The sequence below is a fragment of the Peromyscus eremicus genome, chromosome 5, assembly GCF_949786415.1.
Source record: "Peromyscus eremicus chromosome 5, PerEre_H2_v1, whole genome shotgun sequence".
NCBI classification, from domain to species: domain Eukaryota; kingdom Metazoa; phylum Chordata; class Mammalia; order Rodentia; family Cricetidae; genus Peromyscus; species Peromyscus eremicus.
The window spans coordinates 80065456-80076676 of NC_081420.1; the positions used below are offsets into that span (position 1 = coordinate 80065456).

At 44.6% G+C, this 11221-nt stretch overlaps 1 long non-coding RNA gene across 1 annotated transcript; it reads right to left on the reverse strand.

Annotated features, from left to right (window-relative positions):
* Window positions 1-589: 589 nt before the first annotated feature.
* On the reverse strand, window positions 590-9876 carry LOC131910583 (uncharacterized). The gene is made up of 3 exons (XR_009379171.1): window positions 9803-9876; window positions 1914-1988; window positions 590-775 (listed from the first exon to the last, which is right to left on the reverse strand). It is a non-coding gene; the product is annotated as an uncharacterized LOC131910583 (long non-coding RNA).
* Window positions 9877-11221: the final 1345 nt, after the last annotated feature.

Below are 11221 nucleotides of genomic sequence, written 5' to 3' on the forward strand. Positions count from 1 at the left end.
AACCATATTCTAATTGGCTGCGTTGTGCTTCCTCGGGCTTGGTAAGTCTCACTCTTCTGAGAACAGTAACTCTGATTCACAAGGAATGGTAAATAAATAGTGACTATTTGCAGAATGAAAGCATCACACCAGTCCTTAAGAAAGGAGAGCTCAGCTCAGGAATCTGTTGCCTAGCAACACAACTAACTTTCTCTCCATTTTCCAAACCGGTTCCCAGCCTCCTGTTGGTTTGTCAGGATTCCAAAGTAAAACTTCACTCCCCCTTTTAAATTAGAAATGATGTGTGTATGTGTGTGTGTGTGTGTGTGTGTGTGTGTGTGTATGTGTGTGTGTGTTGGGGGGTGATTTCAAGGAATTGACTTTAACCACCATTCAATGTTTCTCTGAATTTTATGGTAATACCCATTCCCTGGCTCTCACTCAGTTCCAAATTGTCTTCCTTCCCTGAAGAAAACTACTTTTATCTCCCAATTAAGCACTATGTCTAAAAACAATTTTCATTTCTCTCCTAAAAGGACTTGAGCCTCACATGGGAGTTTAATAGATTTTAATTACTAATGACAACAACAGACAGGAAAAGGGCACCAGATACATTGCAGCAGGTTTCATGCCATTTAATTAAAATTTTCAGCACTTATACAAATGTCTTGTTTATGGATGCATGCTCAAAAAAATTGTAAATTACAGTAACAAGGTCTTTGGCTGTTTTGCTCTGACTTGGAGCATGGTATCCCAGAGTACATTTCTCCAGGTAATGTTATTTCAGCTCTTCAATCTGAAAAGAAATTGAAAGGAAAAATAAAAGCAAAATCCTTCATGGGTTCTTTTTCTTTCCATTCACACCCCGTTCCATTGTCAAGGTGATGAGTTTTAGCTCAGGTCTCAGGGGCTGTAAAGTCAAGCACACTTCACCCCTCTCTCCCTGTGGGTCTCTTACAGAATACTGCCACTCAGACACAAGGAAGCTTCAAATATGCTGTGAGGAGGCCTCTCGTGCACCATTATATTGATGTCTTTTTCTTGCTATTCGAAGTCTTTGAAAACTTTTCCAGACCAAAGGCATCTTCTTGTATTTCATAGCACCATTGCTTTAAATGTCACCACGACACATGTAATCTGTGTAAATCAGTCCAAGTGCCTGAGTTTGAGCCTCATCCCTTCTTGACTAACTATCCCTAGGTATAGGCTTCCGTGTGGACTCTCAAATTGTGGGGCTGCATTAGGGGTCACAGATTCTGTAAACACAGATCCCCATTCTTTGTAAATCTGTGTCAGTGAGAAACTTCTTAGGAGGCTGTTAGACTAGGACCAAATACAGTACTCGTTTATTGAACGTCGCCAGCTTGATCTCAGCCTCCCACCTGGTCTCAGCCTCTCACCTGGTCTCAACTTCCCACCTGGTCTCAACCTCCCACCTGGTCTCAGCCTCACACCTGGTCTCAGCCTCACACCTGGCCTCAGTCTCCCACCTGGCCTCAGCCTCCCACCTGGTCTCAGCCTCTCACCTGGTCTCAGCCTCCACCTGGTCTCAGCCTCCACCTGGCCTCAGCCTCTCACCTGGCCTCAGCCTCCCACCTGGTCTCAGCCTCCCACCTGATCTCAGCCTCCCACCTGGTTTCAGCCTCTCACCTGGTCTCAGCCTCTCACCTGGCCTCAGCCTCCCACCTGGTCTCAGCCTCCACCTGGCCTCAGCCTCTCACCTGGCCTCAGCCTCCCACCTGGTTTCAGCCTCCCACCTGATCTCAGCCTCTCACCTGGTCTCAGCCTCCACCTGGTCTCAGCCTCCACCTGGTCTCAGCCTCCACCTGGCCTCAGCCTCTCACCTGGTCTCAGCCTCCCACCTGGTCTCAGCCTCCCACCTGGTCTCAGCCTCCCACCTGATCTCAGCCTCCCACCTGATCTCAGCCTCTCACCTGGTCTCAGCCTCCCCCAGACTCTGAAGGACCTTGAGTTTTGCTTTTAGATGTTGGAAATCAGGCTTCTGCATCCTATGTCATAAACACCACAAAGAGAGTCAATGTAAAGCCGTGAATAAATTAACTTCAACTAGCAAATGCTCATTTCAAAAGGACTGTGTTTAGACATCAACAAAATGTAAGAAAAACAAATGTGTCCCAAAATATCTCGGTCCTTTGGCAGCTGTATTATTTGGTTTGTGTAGAAGGATATGAGAATATGTATATTTTGAGAATCCAAATATGTAACACAAAGTGGAGAAAGAAGACACTTAGATAGTCATTCCCACTTCCCTGGGTGCCTTCCCTGACCAATGAAACCTTGGCAGATGTGATGGATCATATTCATTGTCATGTGGACAGGATCTGGAATCACCCAAGAGACCATTGCACAGTTTGGGGTCCCAGACTGACTGGAAAGGGGAAAGTGAGCTGAGCACCAGCACTCATCTCTCTGCTTCCTGACTGAGGACACCATGTGACCAGCTGACTCATGCTTCTGTAACCATGTTGGACTGTCCCCTCAAACAGTGATCCAAAATAAACGTTTCCTTCCCAAAGCTGCTTCTGCCAGGTGTCTGTCAGGGCAGGAAGAAAGTAACTAACTTTGTTTGATCCTGTGGTCCTTCCCTCACCCCAGAAATCAGAGTTCTCAGAGTCTAGCTCACTCTCTTTACTTTCCCCCACAAACAGCTAGTCTGGCTGTAATTTACTCCTGGTCCATCCCTTTGTAATGCAGAGGCAAGTGCTATTTTTGCACATAGGGCAAGACTCTGTCACCCTGGGAATGTTCTCTAGCCTAAACCAGTTACACAGTTTGTGGAGTCCAAACCAAAATGGAGACACAGGGATCATTCCAACAATGATTTAGAATGCCCTCGTGACAGCAGCAGAACATGAGACCAAGTCATGACTGTTCTGAGCAAAGGGCTCTGAGCATGAGCACAGTCACATGCTGTCCTGGTGGAGGGACTGCCCATGAGAAGGAACTGAACCTCAAAAAACACAGACTGAAAAGTTGGAGAGACAATTGTAACATTGCTACTGCTCTCAGCCTCTGCATGCCCTTTAGAGGAAGGCCAGTTTGGAGCAGGAGAGAAAGTCAACACTGGCGGGTGTCAGGCATTCTCCTAGATGTAATACTGTGTTAGTTACTTTCTCTGTGCTGTGCCCAGACAGTTGACAAGAAGCAGCTGGAGGGTGGAAGGGTTCGGCTCACAGTTTGCAGGTTGCAGCCCATCATGGGGGGTCAGGCATGGCGCTGGCAACTCGACAGTGGCAGGGCTGTGCAGCAGCAGGGTGAATGAAGAGAGCCTTTCAGTTTTTTCTTCTGAGAGATGCTTTATGGAACTCCTCAAATTAAACCACCCGTCACCTCAGGCTTCTCCTGCAAACAGCATTTTTATCCATATAGAACAAAGTAAATGACTTAGTCATATGCTGAGATTTATATGCCAGGTAACAAGAGGTAGGAAATCACCTCAGATGCCGCGGGAAGCTCCTTATTTCTGGACTGTGACATCTTGCATCATGTTAGTGGAAGCCCTGCAGTGGACAGAGTTACCACTTCTGCAAACTATCATGATGAGAAACTCTCTGATATAAGGAAATGCCTAGTACGTGCTAAAATGAAATAATCAACAGCCTTGTTCTCTGATGACATGTGACAGCCCTGGGCCTCTTCTCTCAGTGTTACATTCATTGTTCAATCTACACGGAAACTCTCAGGAACCAGTCCTGTAAAAGCACACAGTTAGGTATGGTGTGCTCATGTATGGCTGCAGAACAGAGGCTGAGGCAGGAGGATAAGGAGTTCAAGACTAGGAGACCCTGTCTCAGAGAACAAAACAACAAACAAAAACAAGTCCACACGATACATCGACAGCCTCAGTGTAATCCTCATTGGAGACAATATGCATTTATATCAGGGTAACTACATTGTCATATTCAGACATTTAACATTGGTAGGAGAAATGCTTGGCTATGTACTGTGCCTAGGTAACACAGACAAACTGCAGTTGTAAATAAGAAACCGTTTCTGCTCTGCAATAGAGTGTGATCACTCCCTGGGATGCACACCTCGCTACATCTGATGGTCTAGAATCGACATCTGACAAGATAATTAAGTCACTCCATGAAGATCAGACCCAGAAGAGTCCAAGAGACCGTCTGGTTTATTATCTGCAGCATTTGCTCACTCGCCTTCTTTTAATGGCTTTGACTTCTGTCCTGCTACACTGATTTCATCTTCTCTTGCCTCAGCAATTTCTCCTCTTTTGTTTTTGTTTTTTTTCTTTTCCCCCTTGTGATCTCAAGGTTGATCATGGTTGCCTCTTCATTCTTTCTCTGTCTCCGCACAGCCTGCTTCTCGGGTTCTTGTCATACCATCAAGCCGTCCATCACCTTAGCCCCCGATTTTTTTTTTGTCTCTACATACTTCAGACTTTGTGTTTCCAGAGCAGTCTCTTCACAATTACTTTAAAGAATCTCAGCGAGATCTGAAAAGAGAGAATACTGTATCTGCAGGAGGAGAAAGCACCTTGTCCTGAGATGTCTAACCTGAGGCTAAACATCACTTCGTTGGTGGGTGGGGGGAGAAGTAGAAGAGATCTGTATACCAAGCAGGAGGTTGTAGTGCTGCGTGAATGCTAGGTGAGCAGTCTACCAACTGAGGCACATGCCCATGCCCATTTTGGCAACTTTGAGCATACCACCTTTGATGCCAAAGAAATGGTTCTTTAGCTATATAAGTAGCTCTAAGTATAAGTAGCACCTAATAAAGTCTTCTTTCAGCTTGATATTAACACTTTGCATAGCATCAAAGGTCTTGAAACAACAGACTGGTAACTTCTCAGGTAACAACTATTTTCTGTTTATCAGTATATGAAGGCAAAAGATGTTTTGAGAGCAAAAAAAAAAATCTTACAGAACTATGACTAGAATTGATTGTGGTAGTTTTATTAATTTTTGTGGTGTGTGTGTGTGTATCTATGTGTATGTTCATATGAATGCATGTGTATGTGCAGATGTGCCTGCACTTGTATGGACACATGTGTGGGAGCCAGAAGTCAGCTTTGTATATCATTCCTCAGAAGCCATCTATCTTGTTTTGGGGAGACAGGGTCTCTCACTGGCCTAGAGCTTGCTGACTATGCTAGACTGGCTGGCTGGTGAGCTCCAGGGATCCATGTTATTACAAGTGTGTACTACTATACCCAGCTCTTCCTGTGGCTTCTGGAGATCAATCTCAAGTCCTTGCTCTTGCAGGGCAAGCATTTTACCAGCCGAGCTGTCTCCTCGGCTCTCATGTTTATGTTTTTATGTGGATTATTTATCTTAGACTTCAAGGACATTTAAACTCAGTGGTCATACAATAATTTAGTTTTAGGATAAGCAAAATATTCATGGACTCATCTTTATTACAGAGAAATGAGCAAATGACTGTGTCTAGACCCCGGCTAGCCAAGGATGCCTCTAGCTGACTAATGTCGCCTCCCACTCTGCCTCCAGCCACTAAGAGACTCCATTCCACAAAGCTAACTCTTCTGCAGACAGGACTGCCAAAAGCTCTTTGTCTGTTGCATGTGTCCATGCATGCCATTTTTTCTGTTTCCTACGATTTCCATGTAAAACTTTGACAAAAGCATTTCAAAGCCCTTGAGCACCTAAACTAACAATGTTCAGTACCTTTCTCTGTGAACTCTATTGAAGAAGACGGGGTGGTCATCAAGGCAAGCTCCACCAAGCAGCCCTCTCCAGGATATGTGCAGTCTGAACGGAGCACATGCGACAGTTCTCCATGTGCTTGTCTCCGACTGCTCTGTCCTGCTATAACAGAACGCTGGACGCTGGGTAATTTACATACAAAGTACGTTTGTTTTCTCACAGCTCAAGAGTCTGGAACATTCAAGATCAAGATGCTGCATTCTGCCAAGGCCTTCCTGCTGGGTCCTATCACAGGGAAAGGCTGGGACACAGGAGAAGGAAGGTGGGAACTCTTCCCTTTCTGATGAATCCGTTTGATGACGTCATTACCCATTTGTGAGAACGCCACTCCCACTGCCCTTCATGATTCCTAATCTCAGCACTGACAATGGCAGCTACACTTCAACAAACATTTGGACAAGATAACATCCATGCCAGAGCATAATGCCACACCCACCATGGCTGACGACTTACTCTGAGGCCACACATGATTTGTATGCAACTCATGCGGTTTGAAGTTCGCAGCCTCCTCTCCACCGCTGGCTTCTTACAGTTCCAGGAGCCAACTCACTGTGTCTGAACGTGCAGTGTAGCCCTTTGGTGTTTATTTAGCTCGGTATCTATTAAGAATGTGGATCTCTACACTGGACAGAGAAATCTGAAGCTTAGCCCGGTGGCGAAGTGATCACTTCTATAGCAAGCAAGGCTAGAGTTGTATACATGCTGCTGGCCCCAACGATTATTGAATATACATCAAATTCAGAGTGGTGTTCACAGTGCTTTCTCACTGACATATCTACCTTGTTTTTACTGAGTTACTTACTTTATCTTGCTAAATGCAAATCAGTCACACCAGTTACTTTTCAACAATGTTGCTGACCTGTGAGACAATCAAGGAGTAAGTTTAAAAAGAGTGATGTGTTCTTCTCAGTGCCTAGGTATTCGCTCCCATGTGCAGCCCCTGTCTATCAATCACAGTGATCTTCTCGAGTCACTCCCACAGCACTGAGCCCACACCTCCTCCATAACACTCATACTCTCTGGCTCCTGAGACGAGACTTAATGGAGAGGGCGTACTGTATTACGGAGCACTATTTGCCTAGAAAGGAGACTGCCATCTTGCTCATTAATTTTGCATTAGCATACTGTGCTTCTATTGATGTTATCTCATTGCTTTCGAATGCTACTTACTGTGACTGCAAAAATACACAGATTGTTCTGTCATTAAAAAGAGTAAATGACTTTTTGAGTGATGCAAGAAAAGAAAAACTTTCCTGATTGTCTTCTCGGGCTGCGCTGGACTGCTCTGTAGTCTCCGCGTATGTTTATGTGTAAACAGCCCCATGTAGCACGCATCCACGTGACAGCCACCTTGAAGTCCTTATATGACAGAACTGTTGAGATCACCCAGCTTCTGGAGAATGGTGGTTTTACAGTGTGTAAACAAAAGGCTTGTTGACCTTGTTATGAAGACATTATTCCTAAATCATGCAGAATAGACGAGGGCTGTGGGAACAGATGACCCATCAGCACAACTGTCACCACCGGGATCGGCTCCATATACCAATGTCAACATGCCAGGAGACAGACCCACTACAGAAAGGCTTCACTACGGAAAAATGGGTTTCAGATACCAACCCATTGCTTATTAACGAAACATGTCAGGCAAGAGCTTTATAACTATGAGGGACATTGGCTTGATCAGAACTTTCGTCATTTATGTCCTGTGCCCTTGAGGAGGAGACACTCCTCGGCTTCAGTCTTCTTCTTTTACTAAAATGAGACCAACACACAACTCACTGAGTTGTAAATGTCCCATGTGATGGTGCATGCAAAGTGCTCAGCGCCTCATCAGATGGACAAGGAGCACATGTTGAGTCACTCATATCAGTCCACAGGGCATTACTGCCTGCCTTCATCTTCTTACTGGAGATAACTGGATTGATAGTATCTAAGGACATTTCAGATGTCAGAGTCTGTAACCAAACTAGGAGATGATTAGACTTCACAGAAGAGTTCAGGGAGGCAGAAGAATGTGGAAGACCTAGCAGGTGGGGAGGAGGACTGTGAAATGCTGTCTTTTCTGTATGTCATTGCTACTGCAGTCACGAGCTCACAACACCTATAGTTACCCACACATGATCTGTACACAGCCAAGCCAGCAATCCTGGAATGGATGACGTGGCTTATCTCCAGACCCTACACAGACGGGCAGTGAATGTTTGTTGATAGAAGGGGAATCCTTCTTTTCTGAGATGTGTCCACTGCTGGGTTTCCCATGCTTCAGGTGATCACATATCCAGGCACAGATGGGCAGTAGTCACAGTACTTAGTGCTTTTAAACAGACAAGCAGACCACCAACAACAACAACAAAGACGTGAAGTTGTGAGGGGTAGATATGGTCGTATTTCATTATGTACATGTACGATGTTCTCAAAAATTAAAGTTATGCAAAAAAAAGTTTTCAGAGAAGCTCTGCAAATAGAAAATACAGTGTGGACTAATACACACACACACACACACACACACACACAAAGGTGAACCTATACCTCAGAAATCTCAGATACAACCAAGACATAAAAGACACAGAATGGGAAGGAAGGCTGTGTTCCTCTGTTACCTTTTCCAGCAGTATGTGAAGTTTGGGGAGGCAAGGTAAGAGTCTATCCTGATTGGCTGGTAATGGTAAGGAAGGAAGAAACCTTGAAAGAGTGGGCGTGGAAGTCATTGCGAAAGACATCAAGAAATAGCAGGAAATAGTTGTGTCTAGCGCTGCTTGTGAGTCATGAAGGATGGTCCAACAGCAGAGAGCTGAAAACCAGGCTAATTAATGAGAGGTGCATTTTGAAGATTCAGGAAACTCTGATTGGGAGGTTACAGGAAGCAGTGATCGAGGGAAATGAGAGGAGACATGTATGTGAGCTCACAACTCATTCTCATTAAAGAGAAAAGGATGCTGGGTATATGGCTCTGAGGGTAGAGTTCTCCTCCAGCATCCACCAAGGCCTGGGTTCTTTCCCCTGCGCCACATAAATGAGGCATGGTGGTGCTACCTGTAATTCCAGCACTGAGGAGATGAATGCAAGAGAATTAGAAGTTCAAGGTCATCTTCAACTACATGTTGATTTTGAGGCCACCATGGGCTACATGAGACACTGTCTTAATTAATTGGATTATTAATTAATTAATGTAGGGAATCAAGGTAATAGCAAGAAGGGAAGGGAACTCTAGAGAAGTGTCAGCTCTTTGTCTTATTTCATTCAAATATGAGAAAAAAATCACATAACTGCATGCTATTAATAATAATCTACTAGGAAGAAAATGTGATGATTTTTAGAGCAATTTCCTTGTTTGGGAGAGGAGTTCTCAAGGTATTTTTAGTGAACTTTGTGATGGTTCTTCCTTGGTCTCCAGCAGAGAAACAAACATACAGGGCTAATTCCACAGTTCTTCACCTCCTCTCTCTTCTAACATTGAACACCATTCTAGCTCATCTTGGTTGTCAACCTAACAACTGGGGAAGAGGGAACCTCAATTGAGGAATTACCTCCACCAAATTAGTCTGTGGGCCTGTTGGGGGGGGCGGGGTGTTTTCTTGATTGCTGATGAAGGAGGGCTCAGCCCACTATGGGCAGTACCATCCTTAGGCAGGTGGGCCTGGGCTGTATAAAGGAAGATTGCTAAACATGAGCCTTAGAGCAAGAAGTAATCAGTGTTCCTCTGCCTCCCGAGCACTGGGATTAAAGGCGTGCGCCACCCAGGTGAAAATGGATTTTTAAATGTAGATTTATCATATGGTTTATTCTGTCTTTATAACAGAAATTGTACTGTATAGCCATGGTCTTTAAAGTCTCTTTTGATTACTCAACATCTCAGGATAGCAGGAACCCTATCATCTGGTCAGCTGGAGACTTGTACAGTCTATTTCTGCAGTCTGAAGTGTCTCTGGTCCTGCCCAGCCCCATGGTTGGGACGAATCTCTCCCACCCATGTCCTACAGCCACTTGGTCCCAAGTAAACACACAGAGGCTTATATTAATTATCAACTGTATGGCCTATGGGTCAGGCTTCTTGCAAGCTAGCTCTTATAACTTAACCCATTTCTATTAAACTATAAGTTGCCACATGGCTGTGTCATTACCAGTCTTCTGGCATCTTGCTGTTCCTTAGGTAGCAGCTGGTGTCTCTCCTCTGCCTCTGCCTTTCTTCTTCCTGTCTCTCTCTTGGATTTCTTGCCTGGCTATAACCGGATTCACCATTGGTCAGAGCAGCCTCCTTATTAACCAATCAAAGCAACACATGTTCACAGCATACAGAAAGACATCCCACCACATATTTTTTTTTAATTTTCCCTTCCTTCCTCCCTCCCTTCCTCCCTCCCTCCCTCCCTCCACCCCCTCTTTCTTCCATTATTTGAGACAGGACATCAGACATCCCAGGCTGTCCTTGAACTCTTTTTGTTGTGAGGAAGATGATTTTGGTCTTCTGATACACCTGCTTCAACTTGCCCAGTGTTGGATTATGGGTATGCACCACTGTGTCTGGTTTATGTGGCACTGGGAATTGAACCCAGGGATCCAGGCATGCTAGGCAGACACTTTACCAGCTAAGCTACATTGTCAGCCCTGTTGTTTGCTTTCTGTATGTGATACATATGTGCACACACACGCCAACAGACACATTGTAGCTGACTATGGAATGTGGCCCATGTTTTCTCATATTTGTGCATGACTAATGATGACTCAAGCAACGACCCAAAAAGACATTTCTAGAGAAATATCCACTGCCATGCAGTTGTCTAATCCAAGGTAGAAGTCTCACCAGCTTGGGGCCATAGCCCAAATGTTAACCTAACACATTCTTCGAAGACTGAAGCAACATTCAAGCTAACCTCAGATTCAAAATCAGTCTTTCTCTTTAAAATTTGACCTCTGGCCTGCAAAGTTTCTCGGGTCAGAGAACACCTGAAAATAAAATCCTTAAGCACACAGCTTTTTCATTATTAATGTCACACAGAGAAGTTGGCTGCCGACCAAGCAGATGGTGAAGGGGCTGGTGTAACTCGCCCCATGGTGAACGGGGTCCAGTCCTCTGGGTGCAGCTGCATCCACGCTCCTTTTCCACCTAGTAGGGCTTCTCTGCTGCTTAGTGGAACTCGTTCCCCAGCTTTGGGTTTTTCAGGAGAGTCTTGTCGTGATCTTAAGCCCATCAAAGCACTTGAAAGACACTTGTTAAGCTTAACTTTAGCAAAAGGATCTTTCAGTGAGTGCAGATTTGTGGATCACACACAGTGACAGCAAACACCTCGACTATTCCAGAACAGTTTTGCATACAAAGCAAAATTGTGACAATCATTATTTCTAGTAATATATTAGGAAGTGCAAAGCCTGTCACTCACGATCTTAAAAATGTCCTACAGGGATACACCTCATAAATGTGTGTTTGACTGTATTGTGAAGATAAAGTTATTACTATCACAGAACAGTTCAAAAAATACAGAAGCATATAAAAATAAATTTAAACCCTTTGAAGTCAAAATAAACTCATTAATAACATTTTG